General features: G+C 41.2%; 1 protein-coding gene and 1 pseudogene across 2 annotated transcripts in view; both read right to left on the bottom strand.

Moving 5' to 3' along the window:
• Window positions 1-20,343, bottom strand: part of SYNPR (synaptoporin) — a 290,962-nt gene that overhangs the window by 56,540 nt on the left and 214,079 nt on the right. The gene's annotated exons all lie outside the window — the stretch shown is intronic.
• Window positions 16,561-17,652, bottom strand: LOC101271593 (TM2 domain-containing protein 2-like; annotated as a pseudogene).

The raw sequence follows: 20,343 nt of genomic DNA on the forward strand, positions 1-20,343 counted from the left end.
AATTGGCTGAAAAACCAATCTGCCAAAGAATCAATTAACCTGAAACTGTCAAGGAGACTTTTACCACAGCCGTTTTGCCGCCATGTTTGAGGTTAAAGATGCTCCTCAACTGGAAGGCTGGTACAGATGTAGGGGTGTGTGTGTGTGTGTGTGTGTGTGTGTGTGTGTGTGTGTGTGTGTGTGTGTGTGTGTGTGTGTGTGTGTGTGTGTGTTGGAGTGTGGTACAGGGCTTGGTCCAGTGCAGCTAATACATTGGAAATATTTTAGGAGGGAAAAATCTATCTTTCAGCAAAATGATTATTTGGGGAATTGGCTCAAGGGAAATGGCTTTCTTGCATATTTGGTTCTGGTGGGAATGAACAGAGACCCTCAGGGCCAACCCACACCATCCCTGGAAAAGAACTCTTAGGGAATGACTTGGTGCCTTTGAAGCTAACATCAAGAATGAGACTTTGTCCTTCACACTGCCCAGGGGAAGGCATGAGGTGGCTTCCTCCCATCGCCCATCCTAGTCTACATACACGTTTGTGGTCCCAGGCAGTCCTGTTCTATGTCCTGCTTAATCCCATCCTGCTTATCCAAGCCAGCCTCCTGAACTTCTGTCTCCAAATAACTCACCCCAATTTGGAGCAATCTTCCATGAAAGACCATTGTATACAATGTCTAGCAAGGATTCTACCAGAAAGACTTTGAATTTTTCAATGAGGCCAGTGATACCAAGCTATTCATTGAAGGGTCCAAAAAGTCTTCAAAAGGAAAACAGTATTTAGTCATTGGAAAGATTTCAAACAAAACAAAACCAAAAATGCTTCTCCTATGTTTTTTTCTTCTTGAGTCATAGAATGTTTAAATGGAAGAGAGCAGAAGCTAAATCCAACTTCTTCCCCTGATAGTTAGAAATCAAGGTCTAAACCATGTGAATATATGCTGCACATAAGTCTTGCAAGTAATTTCATGTTCAATATTTTTATTTAGCTCCCTGGAAATACTTAATGTTTCTGAAAATTGTAGATCAGAACTCTTCAAACTGTGGTTCAAAGACCCCTGAGGATATCTGAAACCCTTCCAGGGGGGTCATGAAATCAAAACTATTTTCACAATAATACTAAGATATTATTTGTCATTTTCAATCTCATTCTCTTGCAGGTATACGGTGGAGTTTTCCACAAGGAAAACTGTTGTGGGACGTAGCCATTGTTCTGATGGCTAATAAAAACGTGTATTTGCATATTTTTATATTTTATACATTTCTTAGCTTTGATTTCTAACACGGTGATCTTCTAAATATTCATAGACATATTCTACACAAGTGAACAGTTCTTTGTGGTCTTCAATCATTTTTAAGAATGTAGAGGGGTCTTGGGACTTAATGTTTGAGAAGCGCTGCTCTAAATGAAGATTTTTTACTTTCCCCAAATTTTTCATTTTTCTTATGCGCGTTTTTGATATTCAGGTTATATGGGCATGCACGGCCTGATACTGAGTACCTATCATGTGCACATCATCACACTAAGCAATCATTTTTATTGTCATCAGCCAATGAGTGTGTAGAGTATGTATTAGCTCCCTGTCCTTGGCAAATACTGAATAAAGGGCTGTTGTATTGGAACTGTAGATGACACTACCTAGACATCCTTTATCCAGCTGACTGTGCACGCCTCACCTAGAGGGCATACACCTTTATCTCAGATTATGAGATGAAGATTTAGATGATAATAAACATAGAATTACATGCAATATTATATGTGCCTTACTCCATAACAAGGACCAGCTCTGTGTACTCTCCAATGAGGATATTTTGCTGAATTCATGCTCCTTATGTTACAGCTCCCTTCCGTCTTCCTCTTCCCCTGTCCTTATCATGCACAGGCTCGTTTCTTTTTCTGCACTTTTCCACTTAAAGTACTACTCAAGTACATTTCCACAATGAAGCCTTTTCTGAGGATTACATGCCTCACTACTTTCCCCATCTTTGCGTTACCCGTGCTTCTGTTTTCTGCACTTAGCCCTTCATGAGTAAAGTGTTGTTTAGACCCCTGGAGTCTGACTACCCACGTTCAAACCTCCACCATTTAGTTGCTTTGTCGCCTTAGCAAATTTCTCAATTTCTTTGTCTGCAGAGGATGCTAATCCCAGTATCTACTTCTTAGGGTTGCTGCAAGGATTAAATGATATGATATACATAAAAAGCTTATTAGCACTGTGCCTGGTACAGAGTAAGTGCTCACTAAATACTATCATTATATCTGATGGAACGAATAGCTGTGTGCCATGTCGCAGACACAGGTGATGCCTTGTACTGTATTTCCTTGGCCTACCTGAGTGCAGGCAGCTGCTGGAGATGTTGATAAAGCTCCCATCTTACGCTCTCTTCTCTGTCTGAGGGCCTCCCTTGGCCCGAGGAAGCCTGTTCTGCTGCAGAGAAGGGCAGTTGGAAGTGTGTGCGGGGTTAACTCTCTTGAATGCAGCCTGTAAACACTTGGGGATAAAAGTCCCAGCCTCCCTGGCCCCTGGTCTTAGGGGCCTTGGGTGTGTTCCATACAGTTTCTCAGAGGATGCCAGCAGGATCGGGTCCCAGTTGCCCATGGTGGTAACCTGCTCACTAATGCAAATTCTTTTGGCTTTTCTCCCTTCTCTGTCTCACTTTCTTCACTTTTTTGCTTGTGCCTCTTGGGATCACCTCACATAGGAGCTCCCTGTTCCCAAGTCTTTGTCACAAGGTCTGCCTTGTGGGGTACCCGAATTAAGACAGCTCCCAGCAGTTTCAACTGTTAGAGTCATTTCTCAGGGTACATTTACGTAAGGCAGGGATCTCACCCTTTTTCTTTTAATTGAGATGTAATTGACATACAACCTTGTATTATTTTTAGGTATACAACATAATGATTTATGTATATATTGCGAAATTATTACCATAATAAGTTTAGTTAACATCCATGACCACATATAGTCACAATTTTTTTTCTTGTGATGAAAACTTTTATGATCTTAGCAACGTTCAAATACAGAATACGGTATTGTTAACTACAGTCAGCATGCTGTACATTATACCCCCAGGTAATACTTATTCATCTTATAGTTGGAAGTTTGCACCTTTTGACTGACTTCACCCATTTTCCCCATCCCGAACCCCTTGCCTCTGTATGGCTTGACATGTTTTGTGGACCTACACCCAAGAACTCCTTGCTGAGTGACTGATATATTTTGAGAAAATTTTTAGTATTTAGATTCAAGACAAGGAAGTCCTATGATAGTTCTCATCACAGCTGATGAGCTTAATTTTCTCTTTGTATTCCTGTTAGGTTCAAGTTTGGAATACAAAGTTATGAAAGCTTGACCCCTTTTTGGAAAATTTCACCTAGGAACTGTAAATTCTGAAAATGAGCCATAAACAGCGTATATTTATAAAAATAACTTCACACTTCGTTCGGTGGATTTTTCTTTGTTGAGGAATCGCCCATCTATTGAGTGACTAGTACTAACATACAACGATGCCAAAACATACACTACAAGCTACAGAGTTGTATATTTTTTTAAGTAATGGAAAACCTTCAAACTATGGAACTGAAGAATAGATGTCCTGGTGTAGAGGTGGAAACAGAAACGGGGAAAAGAGAAAAGGCCTTTGTTTCCTTCTACTAAACAATGGCTGGAATAAATTAGGAGTCTGGTCAGGTGAGGTTCATTCTTTCCAGTAAAGTAGTTAGGCTCATGTTTGTTTCATTTATGGCTTACAGATGACCTGCCATTTTCAGAAATGTTTTGGTAACTGTAGATTATATAAACAATAAATAATGTTTAAAAAAGTGAAAAATAGAAAGAAAGGTATACTAATAGTGTGTAAGATTAGTACTGAAGACTGTATGGGTAAACTATTGCCATGGTAAGTCTGCATAATAAATCATGCCCAAACTCAGAGGCTTATAACAACCTCTGCCTTTGTGTCCCTAGGTTGGCTGGAGTAGCTCTGCTTGGTGTATTCATGTTAATTCTGGTGCTCAGGATGAAGGGGGGCACAACCACCTGGAGACCTTTTCTTGCTGATGGAAGAGGCACAGGAAGGTAAGCAGCAATATGCCATGCCTGTTAAGGTCTCATCTGGAAAATGACATACCATTCTGCCCACCTTCCATTGGCCAAAGCAAGTCACCTGCCAAACTCCACATCAACGGGTAGGGAAATATAATCTGTCTCTATGTGACCATGGTGACAAAAGGTGGCTTTGCAAAAACTAGTTTGGGGAAGTAGATAAAGAATTGTGACCAATAAGTCTGTCTGCCACGGGGAATAATATTAATGATCACACTGCTTTCTAATGTTCATTATGTCCCAGTCGCCCTGTTCTCCTTCAGTTTACCAAACATCTTATCACATTTACCTTAATTATTCTCTCTGCCTGAAATTATTTCCCCTTACATTTCTTCCACTTCTATAATGTAAACTCCATGAAGGCAATTTTTTGAGGGTCTGTTTTGCTCATGGATGGTGACTTCTCATCTCTCAGATGCCACCAGCTGCTTATATATTGGGATTTGAGTCCAAAAGTCTTATTGATCAAAATTCATTGTGTATTCTTTTTTTTTTTTCTTTTTTTTGCGGTACGCGGGCCTCTCACCAATGTGGCCTCTCCCGCTGCGGAGCACAGGCTCTGGACGTGCAGGCTCAGCGGCCATGGCTCACAGGCCCAGCCGCTCCGCGGCATGTGGGATCTTCCTGGAGCGGGGCACGAACCCGTATCCCCTGCATCGGCAGGCGGACTCTCAACCACTGTGCCACCAGGGAAGCCCCATTGTATATTCTTAATCCATTTGTCTATGTGATAACTTTGTTCAGATGTTTCAACCCACAATGTGCCTAAGTAGCAGAGCATTGAGATATTGTTTTAGAAGGACAGTAATCTGGATAAAATTTATTCACCAGAGGCTCTATTTCCCACCACAAGAGACTTAAGATTCAAAGCTTAAAATATCTTGGGCTTATTGACAACCAAGACTAAATTCTCCAGTGAAATGTTTTAGGATCCTACAACATAGCTGGTTAATTGTACAAGAGTATTCCATGAAGTAGAAAAAATTACTTGTTCATCCTAGGGAGCTCAGCTTATCCTGAGACATGTAAGGACTGAGTTAGCGTCTCACATTTAGAAGGCCAGTATTTATTTACTGTAGCATTGATTTCCACAGGTAATCTGAATTTATCACACGAAAGTATTTAAGGTTTAAGTCCAAGACACTTTCTGAGATCAGACAATATCCTGATATCATAGAATCCTTCAACGTGGAAACATTATATTTTCTATCTTTAAGCATTCATTCATTTATTCAATCAGTAAACATTTCTAAGTACCCATTATGTGCCAGACATCGTACCATACCTCAAAACACAAAGACAATGCCTCAAGGAGCTTATACACTAGTGGGAACACAGACACTTAAACAGATAATTACCATGGAATATGATCTTTGCTGGAAAGAAGACGTGTATAACGTTCACTGGAACCTTCAGATAAAAGCAGCTCAAGGTTGAACTAGGGATTCAGGGAGATTTCCTAGTAGAGATGAAATCTAAGCCAACTCATGAAAGAGAAATAGAACATTTACATGGCAGGAAAGGGGTTAGAATGGGGAAAGGAAAGTGAGAAGAAGTTTGTAGACGAATGGTAAGGTGAGTGGATAGGTATAGAAATGTATGAAAATAGCAAGTCTCGGGAACTACAAGTCACTCCACAAACTTACCATCACACAGGGATGATGACTGACCATGATTTTTAAGGTTAAGCAACAGCTTTATTGAAATATAATTAACCATAATATAATACCACAAAATTCACCTGTTTAAAGTGTGCAATTCAGTGTTTTTTTGTATATTTATAGAGTTTAGTACAGTCACAGAGCAACTTACACCGCTGTCTAATTTTGGAACATTTTCATCACCCCCAAAGAAGTCTCCTATCCATTAGTAGTCATACTCCATTCTCCCATTCCTTACCCCTGGAAACTACTAATATACTCTGTTTCCATAAATTTGCATATTCTAGATATTTCATATAAATAGCATCATACAATATGTAGCATTTTGTGACTGGGTTTTTTACTTAGCGTATATATATATATATATATATATATATATATATATATATATATATATATATATTTTTTTTTTTTTTTTTGGCTGTGCCACGCTGCATGCAGGATCTTACTTTCCCGACCAGGGATCGAACCTGTGCCCCCTGCAGTGGAAGCACAGAGTCTTGATCACTGTACTGCCAGGGAAGTCCCACTTAGCATAATGTTTTCAAAGTTCATCCATGTTGTTGAACATTCCTTTTATATTGCTGAATAATATTCTGTTGTATGGATGTACCACATCTTGCTTATCCATTCATTAGCTGATGGACATTTGGGTTGTTTCCACTTTTGGACTGTTAAAAATAATGCTGCTAGGAACATCCTTGCACAGATTTTTGTTTGGATGTATGCTTTCACTTCTCTTAGGTATACACTGAGGAGCGGAATTGTTGGATCATATGATTTTACATAAACATACTCTTATGTTTAACATGTAAGTTAAACATATGAGTATGTTTATGTAAAATCATATGATTTAACAACCTTGGGCAAGTTACATAATTTCTCTGACTCATATTTTCCTAATACTGAGAAACTGTCAAACCATTTTCCAAGGTGGCTGTACCACTTACAATCCCACTAGCAATGTAGGAACATCCAATTTTTCCTCATCGTTGTCAATACTTGTTATTATCTGTCTTTTTAATTTTAGACATTTTAGTGGGGTTTGATTTGCATTTTCCTAATAACTAGTGATGTTGAGCGTACTTTCATGTGCTTATTGGATATCTGTATGTCTTCTTTGGATAAATGTTTATTCAAATCCTTGCCCATTTAAAAACTGAATTGCCTGTTTATTGCCAAATTGTTAGAGTTCTTTATATATTCTGGATTCAAGTCCCTTTTTCAGTTTATGACCTGCAAGATTTTTCTCCCATTCTGTGGGTTGTCTTTTCACTTTCTTGAAGTGTCCTTTGAAGCACAAAGTTGTTTTCTTTCTTTAATTTGATGTAATCCAATCGATTTGTTATTTCTTTTGTTGCTTATGCTTTAGGTGCCGTACCTAAAAAATCACTGCCTAACCCGAGATCATACAGATTTACTCCTATGTTTTCTTGTAAGAGTTTTATAGTTTTTAGCTTTTATAACATCTATGATCCATTTTGAGTTAAATTTTGGGATATGGTGTGACGTTGGGGGTCCAACTTCATTCTCTTGCATGTCAGTATTCAGTCGTGCCTATACCATTTGTTGAAAAGACTATTCTTGCTCCATTAACAAGCCTGGAATCCTCGTTGAAAAATCAATTGACTGTAAAAGTAAAGGTTTATTTCTGGACTCAATTCTACACCATTTTTCTATATGTCTATTCTTATGCCAATACCACATTTTCTTGATTACTCTGATTAAAAAAAAAATGTCGGAGAACTACATTACACCTCTACCTTTAATAAACTATTCAAGAGGCAAACAGAGCCAAGGGTGGAAAAATTAATCAATTAGTGTTTTTAATCTCAATTTAGTCATAATATAACAACTGAAAACCATTTTCAGAGAAAGTAGAAAGAATTACAGGTCATCATGTTCTCTATAAAAAGCTCTTTTATGCTGATGGATCTTTTTCCCTACCCACAAAAATTTCCTGGAAGTCACATTTTTGAATCACATTTTAAATTCCTGCCTTTAATATGCACTTATTGAGAACTTGCTCTTTGCAAGTATATTTCATCTAAATGCTTCAGAAAATAATTTCTAAAGTTAATAACCATGTTTGTAATGGTATGTATTAATGTATGTGTAGTGTATTCATTTTCCACATCAGTATTTTCTGTATTTTATTTTATTATTTTACTTTCTGCCACTTAGCTGTGCAACCTTGGGTAAGTTACGTAATTCCTCTGACCCCTATTTTCCTAATACTGAGAGTACCTCCTCTCATTGAGTTCTTATAAATATTAAATGAGAAATGCATATAAAGATCTTAGTAGAGTGTCTGATACACAGAAGCACTTAAAAGGCTTAGACTATTAGCTTTTACTATTAGAGTATTAGTAGGAGATGCACTATGATTATCTGTTGAAAAAATGTAATTTTCATGTGTTAATTAAAGAAACCGGAAATGGACAATAATGCAATTCCTAGAGTTCTATTTCACTAAATAAGCTCAGTTTGTTCATCTTTCCGCCTAGCTGTAACTTGGTCCCATACCCACATGAGAAAGTAGAAAGTGTTGACAGACATTCAGTTACCTTAATGTTTCCACCAACTCTAACTTCTGATTTAGTCTTTATTTGATGACTTCTTCCAAGATTGGTCCTTTTATCTTTCTATAAAAAAGATGGTTTTCTAAGCAATTTAACAGGTAAAAAACTCCTGAAATATGTGGGCAACACAAATGATGAATAAACGATTTGAAAGCACTTGTCCAAATGTACCACAGTTGAATTTCAAGTCTAATCTACTTAAAAAATAAAAGTTTGCTAGTATCTCATCTTTCCCATTAGCTATAAGGGAGTTTCATTCCTTTAAATAGTTTTCTGACTTGTATATTTTCCAAGGTAAACGGTAGTGGACATTAGCTGTGCTTTGGTTACCAAGCACTCATTCTCCTTTCTCTTATTAATAGCACCTTGATTTCTTTTGGAGAATCGCATCTCTTGGGGGATGGCATCTGTTCTACAAAAGGAACATTCCTGAGCCAAGAGGGGTGGGTGTGTGGCCCAGCTGAGACAACTAGATTATGTTTTTGGATTCTGGACCTTGAGTGGCATTGCGTAAGAAGGGGATGAGGGGCTGAGTTGAATCATTCCTGTAGCAATGCACAGATTTGACTATGAAATGAAGCCATTCCTTAGTTTCAACCATATATATGTCCTGAGCTGCCTCGTTTCCTGTATTTTTTGCAGCCCAGTTCCTCAGCATTCCCTTTCATTATGTGAACTTCCCTAAATCCTTCCAAGAAATCACTTCACTTGTTACTCAAAGGCCATTTCTGTTACTTGCAACCTCCCAAACTCTGAGGGATACAAAGTCTGCCTCCATCCCTACCCATTTCCAGACCATCCAAAAGAAGTAGGGCTACTTTTAGCAAGTTTTCTGTATGCATTTGCTTGTTAACTCATTTAAGCTCCCCAAAAAACCATCCGTAAACTCCCTTGAAAGTCTCCTATTCCTTTTAAGTTTCAGAATCTCTTAAGAGTTCCAGAACTCTCCTCCAAAGTATTTGATTGAAACCATGTGTGATAGGACAAAAGTGATGTTTGATAATGATGGAGAAACCCACAAAATCCTTCTTTCCCCTCCATCCTTCAGTTTTTCAATAAATATCTAATGAGGGCATACTTGCCCTGTCCTAGATGCTAGAAATACAAAAATGACTAGGACTGAGTCTTGTCCCTTAGAGAGCCTAGAGTCTAGTAGGGGAGATAAGACACACAGAAAAAGTGGTAATGCCAACAGAGACTGTGATAAGAGCTACAACTGACGTACAGATCAAGTGCTAAAAGAGCCCAAAGGAGGGAATATTAATTCAGGCTGGAAGGACTGGGGAAGATTTCAGGGGAGGAGGTGAAACCTCCAGCCGACTAATCCTCCTGTAAGTGTCCAGTGGCCAATTACCTCCAGGAAATGGAGTTTGCAAAATTAAGCCTGGCCTGCAGAAGATCATTTATTTTCTCTTAGCATGCCATATTACAGTTTCCAAGGTTTATGCCTTCTTGGCCAATGTACTAAATTGCTTAGGACAGGACTGAGAACATAAGGGTGTCAAACCTTGTCTCTGCCTAATATGTCTGGGGCCTGGTGTTTGCATCATTGTAGTTAGTGGGACCAAGAGACAACTGACCGTGGTCTGAATTGGGGCCAATGTGTTTCTCAGCAGTCTTTAAATATGGTTTAAAATTAACTACCACCTCCAAGTAGCCACGTGGGCTTCTTTTCTTCAAATGGGAACAGCGGCTACACCAAGCCTGCAACTCGTTTTCAGCTGCCTTGAAAACAGATATTCCTTTCACATCCTTTTATTTCCACATCTTCCTTTCTTCTGCCCACATAATATGGCCAACGTTCTTCTCCATTTTAACAGAGAAAGGATGCTCTGAATAAATCTGGGATGGACAATTGGTCTGACAGAACGGGCTTGAAAAACTTATTACTGTTCCTGGTCACACTGGCAGGGGTTTTGCGTGAAATGCTCCTTTCATGCTGCTAACCTTGAAGACATTAGGAGGCAGTGTTATTTGGCTGTTGTGTACCTAGGTGACAACGAATTCATCTATCTAGCCAGAGAGTATATAACTGAAAGACAGAAAGCCACTTCTTCTTTAAAAAAGTTCCCATTTTGGGCTTCCCTGGTGGCGCAGCGGTTGAGAGTCTGCCTGCCGATACAGGGGACGCGGGTTCGTGCGCCGGTCCGGGAAGATCCCACATGCCGTGGAGCAGCTGGGCCCGTGAGCCATGGCTGCTGAGCCTGTGCGTCCGGAGCCTGTGCTCCGCAACGGGAGAGGCCACAACAGTGAGAGGCCCGCGTACCAAAAAAAAAAAAAGTTCCCATTTTTCCAAGATTTAATTTTTAAATTTAATTAAAATTTATTTTAATTAAATAAATAAATTTTAAATTTAATTTTCCAATTAAATTTGATAAAATAAGTAGCCCAGTGCCGCCTTTCACCTACCTACAAAATTCACATTGTGGACAGTGTTTACATTAGTCTTCTATTGGACAAGAGCAAAGGGAAAAAATGGAAGGCCACTGCTTCTTACCGAGTTTAGGAAGAAAGACTTTGTACGTCATTATTTTATTGAACTCTGCTGTGTGAACACATTAGGGATGGTGTTTCTGGGTCTCACACTCCCAGAAGCTCCTTGGGAACGACATAACATTCCTATGGAAGTCGGCATAAAAGAGGAAAGAAGGCTTCAGTGGGAATTCTAATGCTACCCTGATTTCCCCAGCCTCAGTGTCCTGAATTTCCAGCTTAGTTCAGTGACCAATGGGATGTCCTGACGATCTTTCATACTTGGGAAGGGGTGTAGATAGAGAAGGCAGAGGTCTTCAGCGCTGTGGTCCTTCATTTTTTCCCAGTGGGAAAAAGTCATTTCTGAAGTTTATCCTATAGGGCAGAGGAGATTTCTGGGGCCCAAAGGGGGCATACATATTTGCTGTTATGCGTTGAATTGAGTCCTCCATAAAAGATATGCTGAATTCTTAATTCCCAGTACCTCAGACTGTGACCTTATTTGGAAATAGGGTCACTGCAGATGTAATTAATTAAAATGCCATGCTGGAGTAGGATGGGCCCCTGATCCAATATGATTCGTACCCTTACAAGAAGATGGCCTCGTGAAGACAGAGACACAGGGAGAACACCATGTGACGACTAAGCCAGGAAATGCCAAGGACTGCCAGCAAACCTCCAGGATCCAGGAAGAGGCCAGGAATGGTTCCCCTGCAGGCTTCAGAGGGAGCCTGGCCCTGTTGACACTTTGGTCTCAGACTTGTAGACTTCAGAACTATGAGATAATAAATATCTGTTGTTTTAAGCCATGCAGTTTGTGGTACTTTGTTACGGCAGCTCTGGGAAACTCATACATTTGCTTAAAACTCTCCTAGATTGTATTTTCTTGATACCTGAGACTCAGACATCCAGGTCAGTGGTCCACTTTATACATACCTCCTCCTCCAAACCGTGTCTTTTGTTCTACGCCCCCTGAGCATCTCCTAAGTTTCCCATATGCTTTCCCACTTCTGGGAGTGTGCTGCCTTCCTGGCATAGCCAGAACCCAGGACGCCGGGTCTGCTCAAAGTCTACTCATCATACAAAGTCAGTTCAAAGGGAAAACTCCCCCATCAATCCTGAGTGAGCAAGAGTAACACTGCCCTTCAAAGTGGACTGTTTGTACCAGCACTCTGCTGGCCATTCAGCTAGCCGACTGCATGTCTAGGTTCCCTCCATATATTATAACTCTTTAAAAAGTTGAGACTGTGCACTTCCTTTTGTATCTCTGAGATGCTTGCTTCTCAAAGTACAGTCCTCAAACTAGGAGAATAAGTTCAGAGAATCTCGGTCCCCATCCCAGACCCAAATCAGGATGTGCATTGTAACAAGCTCCTGTGAGATTGCATAGATAGTAAAATTTGAGAAGCAGCCCCTAGAGGACCTTGGCATACCAGCGACTATTACTCAATGTATCCTTTGCATCTGCTACTTAGCTGAGTGTTTTTACTGATATTATTCCAAATTAGACAAGTCTATTAGCAATTCAAGGTACGTATTTATTACCCCATTACACAGATGAGAAGATTGGAGGGAAGCTAGATTGGAAACTGCAGGGAATATTCCCACCTCTCTTCCCAGTTCAACACAACTCCCACGACTTGGCCTACCTAGTGGTTTTTCAGGCAACAATCGTAGCTGTGCAGGGAGTTGGAATCTCAGGGGGAAATCTGAGCATCTGTTGCTGACATAGGCCTCTTTTTGCTAGTTTAACACTTAGCTGATGAACCCATGTCTCTCCAGATACTCCATCAAAAAAGGGTTCCATGGAAACACTCACTTTGGGAAATGCTGCAAATTACACAGCCTTCTTGAAGATTAATAGTGTAGAGCCACCTATTAAAGGCTTCATTCTATGACCTCGGTAAATATACCTACTTAGCTTGGTTTAACTCAGTTTTCCGTAAAGTTTATTTGACTCCAAATTCAGGTTGTGTAACAGCCATTAACATTCTGTGAAGGGCACGTTGGTTTAAAATGAAATGTTAATGACAAAGGGAGATTAACAGAGAGGTTCAATTCATGGGTTGCTTTTTAATTGAGAGAGAAACAGACACACACAGAGAGAAAGACAGAGACAGAGAGAGAAAGAGAGATTTCTCTCCCATAGTATTCTTCGAAGTGGAAGTTTTCTCAAAATGAGGTATTAGCATGTGGGAAGAGCTAGGAACCAGCAGGAGCTCCTGAACCACTAGGAAGAACGGTTCATTTCTCTATGCATTATTTAATATAACGTCCTCCCTAGAATCTTCTGTTCCATGCTGTAACTCAAGACAAAGGCCTTGGATAAAATTAAGTAGGATGCTAACTCTGAAGCACAATGGGAAGATAAAGTGCCAGATTAAATCATACTAACTTTTAAAAATGATCACCAAGGTCATGGGCTTGACACATGGGGGGCGTGGTATGGCAAAGGAGCAGGATAAAGCCATGCAAAAGACATTAATTACCCATCAGGGGGTTGCTGGGGAGAGGGAGCAGGAAGCCTTATGCATTTGGCTACCAGAGGACATCTCTTTTCAAGGATTCTTTTCCTCTTGAGAGGAAGGGCTTCATTAAGAGGCTTTTTGCTCGGGGTGGACTCCGGGTAGTTCCAAGGGTAGATTTATCTGTATTCCTGGCACCGATGAAGAGCAGCTCCTGGTCCACAGAGCTTCTCAGGGTTCTGGCAAGTAATGCCCCCATTCTCTGGAGTTTTTTTTTTATCAAGGACAGGCATCCCTTTAATGCAAATCTAGGGCAGTGGTTGATCACTGCCTGTGCAATAACAATGGAAATGACAGGATGGGGTTTCCCAGGTATTTTCTTTTCAGAAATAAAGAGTGGATTTGAGGTTGTTATTTAAAAGTAGAGATGTCTTCCTGAAGCTCCTCTCTGTGAGGACGTGGACACAATCGCCTGAAATGCCTTTTGGGTGATGCATCTGCCATCAGTTATACAAAGAGACATGAAAGCAGGCAGATTGCAAGTGCTACATGGGTTTTCCACTGAAGTCCATAGATATTTTTTTTCCCATTTAAAAAAATATTCCTTTATTCAAATAGTTTTTCAGGTTGTATCACATCTGGCCAGGGTTTGTGAATACAGAGGATGGGCATCACCTAGAAGCCACACTGAAACTGAAAAATGCAGATCATCACAGAGGAATATAAAGATTCTCAGGCTGTTGCCTAGCAGTGGAAACAACTCTGATCCCCATCACCTTTTCTGTGAGAAGGGCTTCTATAAAATAGAAAATTTAATAACTTACAGACTTTTACCTCTTTACCCAAGCTCTTCCTCCTGGAAACATTAACAATTAATGATTTTTTATTTTTTACTTTTATTTTTAAAAGAAAATAGCTTTTTATGGGGTTTGTGAATATCCTTAAGGAGATTTTTTTTTTTTTTTTTTTTAAACTTGTGAGATGAAGCAGGATTTGTGGTTTTAAAGTAGTATCTTATTTGGGGTAAGATTTCAATTTTAGTTTGTTTTCCAGATTTTTCTTACAAGTTTTTTTTTTTCTTTTTCTTTTTAAAAAGGGGCATCCTTGGGCTTCCCTGGTGGCGCAGCGGTTGAGAGTCTGCCTGCCGATGCAGGGGACGCGGGTTCGTGCCCCAGTCCGGGAGGATCCCACATGCCGCGGAGTGGCTGGGCCCGTGAGCCATGGCCGCTGAGCCTGCGCGTCCGGAGCCTGTGCTCCGCAATGGGAGACGCCGCAACAGTGAGGCCCGTGTACCGCAAAAAAAAAAAAAAAAAAAAGGGGGCATCCTTGGACCCTCTTAAGTTCTATGCAAAATTTTATGTTTCTGTTCATTTTTCTGGGGAGAAGGTCCAGTTTCTTCATGACCCACAACAATTTAAAATATACTGCCTTAGAGTGTAGAGATTATAAGTAAGAATCCATCAATTATTACTGTTATAAAGAAGGTTAAGGTCAATGTGGTACAGAACTTTCAGGACAAAACAGAAAAATCTTTTTTAACTTTTACATAATTGCCACCATTTAATACCATAAGAACAGTGGTCATATTAATCAGGGATAATAAAGCTGAAACTCTTAGGAAAACTGCTTCATAATGACAGAGCATATTCAGGGTTATTTTAACTGGGATTCTTGGTCTTTATGTCAATTATTATGAGACTAAACTTTGAGCAGTTCTACCTTGATTGTTTCTAGAATTTATAAGTTGCCCAAATAGCATGCTCTTAGTTTGATTTACCTTCCAAACCCCATTTTTACCTTATATTTAACAGTTCTTTTCAACTCAGATTGCAAGGGATGGGAACTAAGTTTTAAAAACCACTAATAGTGGGGCTTCCCTGGTGGCGCAGTGGTTGAGAATCTGCCTGCTAATGCAGGGGACACGGGTTCGAGCCCTGATCTGGGAGGATCCCACATGCCGCGGAGCAACTAGGCCTGTGAGCCACAACTACTGAGCCTGTACGTCTGGAGTCTGTGCTCCGCAACAAGAGAGGACGCGATAGTGAGAGGCCCGCGCACCGCGATGAAGAGTGGCCCCCCTTTGCCACAACTAGAGAAAGCCCTCGCACAGAAACAAAGACCCAACACAGCAAAAATAAATAAATTAATTAATAAACTCCTACCCCCAACATCTTCTTAAAAAAAAAAAAACACTTATAATTCAGAACATTTTCTTTTATTCCCAGTGATTTGGGAACTCAAAACCTTGGCTGTCTCTTTCCCTATGACTGACTGCTGTAACCCACACTGAGAGATTCTGGTACCATGCTTATTTTGACAGAATGTGTTCAGTTTCTCTTTGCCCTCCGAATCACATCCTAACTTTACCCAGCAGTAAGTAGTAATATCCTTTAAGGAAGAGTCTGCTTTTCTTTCCAAGGGCACGAGGCCCCTCATATTTTCTTACCCAATCATGAAGAACAGATTTATAGTTACTTGTATGAAATCTTTTTTTCTTTTTTACCAGTCTGCAGCATGGACTCTCTAAACTGGTAAAGACTACTTTTTTGGTGGGAAAAGTCTGCCAAGAGGATAGCTGAACTCAGACATGTTTAGCTACCCAAAACATAATTGGAAAGAGGAAATTACTGTACTGGATATATTCTCTCTCAGACATAATCGTGATGAAACAATAGGGGTTATTAACAGGCTCAGTTCAAATGCTTAGCTTTAAGCACAACGAATATAATTTTGAGTTTCACTCTACCTACTGAAAACACCCAAACGAGCATTCCAGGTTGGCAACATTTATTCTGCAATTTGAATTCAGAAAGTCAGAATTTCATTGTGTATTAAAATCCATCGCCGTTTCTACTTCTGCTGAAGATTTTCATTGGTTCAGCTTCCGATCTTCACCTCATGAGGACTCAGTCACAAAAGGCACAAGGCTAAAAATATTCACTTTACTTACCCTGTTGGGTCCACTTGCTCCAAAGGATTGATTATACAGCAGTGCACAGAAATAAAGACTATGGAAACCCTTCTGCAGCTTATAAGTTAATCACTATCCTTTATATTTTTTGTACATGAGGAAAGGTACAAACTTGATACCCACAATACTGTTTGCTTGTCATTTCTAGTCTGCAAAGTAAAGTTTGGGTTGAAAATCCACAGTCCAAAGAAACCTCCCCCGCCAAAGTCATTCTCTCCAAAGAGGAAGGTAATGGTCAGGTCTGATAACAAGGAAGAGTTCTGAGCCTGTAGAGGTGAATTCAGGAGACTTGCCTCTCTGGGCCACGGCAGCAACTCTTTTTAGTAAACTGTGCACTAATTGCTGCTGTCACTTGGCGTCAGCCCTCCAGTAATAAGCAAAATAAGGTCAACAAACTACCAAATCCCAAGTCCTCCAAGTGTCAAGAGCTTCCCTACTGCTGTGTCAGCGTGTCCCAGACAGAAACGATCTACTCCAAAACACCCCAGGAAGAAGGAGTAGAGCAAAGTGCTTAGGAAGTACTGTCCAGTACACTTTATACAAGGTTTATTCTCTCGTAGGAAGGTCCTAGGACTGGCACATTCGATTCCGTCCAGGGCGCGGCACTGGACGGAGGTGTGCTCCACACCACTGTAGGCCTGACCACCGAACTTGAGACAGCCATAACCAAGTTCCTGGGATGCCGTTGCATTTCCGACATGGTCCGCTGGGTCCACTCTTTATTTCTGAAAAGAAAATACCTGGGAAACTCTATAAATTCATCGGGTAGGTAAGAGCAAGGGATGACTGGAGAGTGGGGTCGCCATAGCCCCAGCTCGCAGAGCAGGTGGCGCCCTCCGGGTGGGTAGCGCCAGTGGATGTGGGCTCGGGCTCGGCGGCAGTGTTGTGCCAGTGGCTCAGAGACACAGTGCAGCAGAAGGAGATTCCCCATCAGCAAAGCCGCCTGGCCGCAGAGAAGTAACTCACTCACCGGGCAACCACCCAGCACCATCTTCCCGGGCCCAGTGGCAGAGACCCGGCCTCAACAGCAAACCCCGGCCAGCACTGCTGACCCAAGCCCTGCCTGGTCAGGCCTCTCCAAGCAGCCCCCCATAGATATTTTTTTTCACTGTGCCCTGTGAGCTCATTTCCATATATTATTTGCTGTTATTCTGCCTGGTGTTCCCTCTGTCCAGAATGCCTTGGTTTGGCCCCCATTTCTGCCTATTGAAATCTTACCCGTTCTTCAAGGTCCCATGCAAATTTCTCCTCTTCAGAGAAGGGTTTCCTGATTACCTCCAGAGAAACAAATGCTACCCTTCTGTGGTCTCTTTGGACCTTTCCTATAGCATTGATCACATTTTGATTTCTACTGTCATAGGGCCCATGGCTATCTCCGAGGTTCACCTTTGAAAATGGGATTGGATGCTATATCTCACTTACCCCCCAGTCACACTGAGCTCATAGCTGATGTTCAGCAAATGCCAGATGAATTGTACCTCAACACTGTAAGAGACTGCAGTTGCAGGTAGGCCAAGTTTATCATTCAGCATCCTGATTTGGATGACTAGATGATATTCCCCTTACTTCTAGGCTTGTGCTTCTTTCTTTGTTTGCCGATCTGCTTCTAGACCAGTGTTTCCCAAATGCCGGTCATTCGCATCACTCTCATGAGTCATATCACATCTGTGGGTCACTTATGCTTCCACTTACTTAATATCTTTCTTTAAATTGATTCCTCTTTTCCTGACACTAACTCATTTAAAAAGTAGACCATTTACCTCGAATTAAAAGTCTAATATCACTTGCCTTTAATAGAAAATAAATATACGTATGAATACAATGAGAATAAAACCTTCTTGAATTCATTCATATGACAAACATTTATTGAGCATTCACTCTGTACTGGGCACTGTGCTAGGAGCTGGGATACAGCAGTGAACAAGTCCCAGCTCTTTGGGCTTACACTCTATCAGGGAAAATGGAAAATGAACCACCAAACAGGAAATATACCACAATAAAAGCTATAAGGCAAATGAAGCAGAGCACAGAGATGGAGAGGAAGCAGGGTACTATTTAGATAAAGAGGTCAGGAAGGGCCTCTCTGAGGAGGTGATATTTGAGCAGAGACCGGGAAGAGCAAATCAGGCAACTATATGGAAGCAGAGGCTTAAAGAGCCCAGGGAAGAGCAGACATCATGGTCCCGAGAAGGGAATCGCTCTTGGTGGTATCTCAAGGCCTCTGTGGAGGCGGATTTTATCTCAAGTCCTGGAGGAGGGGAGTGCGGCTGCAGGGTACTGAGGGAGGGAAGAGCACCAGGAAGTGAGGTCAGAGACAGAAGCAAGAACAACAGCATGTCAAGCCTCACGGACTAAGGCAACGACTGATTCATAAAGGGACGGAGATTCTAGAACATGCCACTGCACTCTGGGAAATAATGCCTTTCGTTCAGTGAAGATCTGAGGGAAGTCTCCTTCGGCCTCCTAACTGGAACATCGCTCTTGGTTCATGACCAAACCCTGCAGTCAGCAGTCTTGTCTCCAAGAGATGGGGGCACTTCCGGGGACCCAAAGGGTTCATTGCCTTCTCTCTGGTTCCCTACACTCTTCGTCCCTTTTGGACAGCGCCAGGCGCACAGCAGACACACCTTTATCCTCGGTGGAAGGAAGGAAACGTGTATTGCTTCTGCCTTACGGACTGTGTCTCTTTGCTATGGATCCTGCTACTGACCCCACCCTGCCAGAGCGCACAGGGAAGAGAAGTATCATCAGGAAAGGCCACTGCCCTTGACTTCTCCTTCTAAAGCAGAGGTTCTCAGTGAGGGCTGTCCACCAAAACCATGTGGAGAGTTTTGTCAAGATACCGATACTGCCTGGGTCTCAGCTGCAGAGGTTCGGGCTTAACTGGTCTGGTGTAAGACCTGGGCATCTGTGGTTTCAAAAGGTCCACGGGTGATTCTAATGTGCTTCAGGTTGAGAACCACTGCTTCAAGGGAAGTAAGCATTTTCACCTCCATTTTCACAGAAGGAGAAATCAAGAATTTCAATTTTCTAGGCTTGCATAAAAACTAGTATTTTGAAGTGATATAGATACATGGGTGGGCAGGGAATAGGAACACACTAGATGTGAGATTCCCTGTGCCAGGCATAGAATATTAAACAAGACTGTATGTAAAGTGCTTTGAAACAAACATGTATTTTGTTATAGTCAGTGACTGCAAAGATCTGTGAAAAGTGTTCAGATCAGAGGGAACAGCAAGTGCAAAGGCCTTGAGGCAGTATTGTATTGGAGGAATTGTGGAACAGGGGAGAATGGTAAGAAATGAAGTCAGAGATGTTAATTTGATTCATTCCCTATTTATTACCCCAGCAAATGAGGTCTTTTTTCTTTATAAAAATTAACCTCCTGCATAAAGTCTCTTTATCATATGCTACTCTCCAGATACATTCTGCATAGCTGGAATGTCCTTCACCCTTTCTGGTTTACCATATCCTAGTCTAGATTCTCTATGTCCTTCAAAGTTCTATTCAGTTGCCACCACCTTCAGGAAGCCTTCCGTGATCGTTCCAGATGGATGCAATCTCTCTCCTCTGTAAAGCACCACAGCCTATTCCTTTACCCTTCTAATGGACAGTAGCTCTCTTTGTCTTATTTATCTCTCCAGCCTGTTATGTACCCCCTACCCCCTGCCCCACTCGAAAGACTAGGTCCAGGTCTGAGCTCTCTGGAAGTCCCTTTCTCTTTGCTTAGTGCTAGCCCTGCATTACACACAAAAGTAGGGCTCAAAAACATTTACTGAAGGGTTAGCTATGTTCCTTCAATTCTCTTCAACAAGAACAGCAATCCAAACAACCTAAGCACATCTACACAGTAATTAAAGCAACAAACAAAACTGTATTGGCTCTTGGACTCTGAGTGCATTCTTGACTTTCCGACAATGGTTTCTGATCATTCACCTTTGAAAGAACATATTGCAATTGAAACGAAACATATCAACCCAGACAGTTTCAGAAAAGCCAAGTCATTTGTTCACTAAGAAGGATCACGGTAGCCAGGAATGAAGACCACAAGGAAATGAAATGCTATCAGTTTCATCTATTTGAATAGTCACTTGGGAGTAGTG

The sequence above is a fragment of the Orcinus orca genome, chromosome 10, assembly GCF_937001465.1.
Source record: "Orcinus orca chromosome 10, mOrcOrc1.1, whole genome shotgun sequence".
Lineage (NCBI taxonomy): Eukaryota > Metazoa > Chordata > Mammalia > Artiodactyla > Delphinidae > Orcinus > Orcinus orca.